Here is a 420-nt window from a genome sequence, read left to right on the forward strand (position 1 = left end):
AAGATACAAAAATCTTGTTCGAATTGACTATGTCAAAAGAACACGAAATTGGTAGCTATTTCCATCCCACCTTACATTCAGTAAGTATATAATTTTCATCTTACAGACGTACAGACAGAAGGAAAGAAAAAAAGGAAAGGGGACTGACGATTGTTCGAGATTACAAAGAAACCAAATTGCACCACGCGGAAGACGCGGAAGATCTGAAAAAAACACTAACATATGAAACGAAACGATTACACGACAGTCTAGCTTGAACATGATATTACGAATTAAAGTAAAATTTTAAGAAATGGAAAGAGTGATGAAAACATGGATTATAAGATCGAAATTTAGAATAAAATTAAAAAATTAAAAGTTATCAACAAGAATGAAACGACAAGAGAACTTCACTCCGCGAACGTTCAAGCTAAACTGAAA

This window comes from Apis dorsata, unplaced genomic scaffold, assembly GCF_000469605.1.
Source record: "Apis dorsata unplaced genomic scaffold, Apis dorsata 1.3 scaffold_617, whole genome shotgun sequence".
Taxonomy (NCBI): Eukaryota; Metazoa; Arthropoda; class Insecta; order Hymenoptera; family Apidae; genus Apis; species Apis dorsata.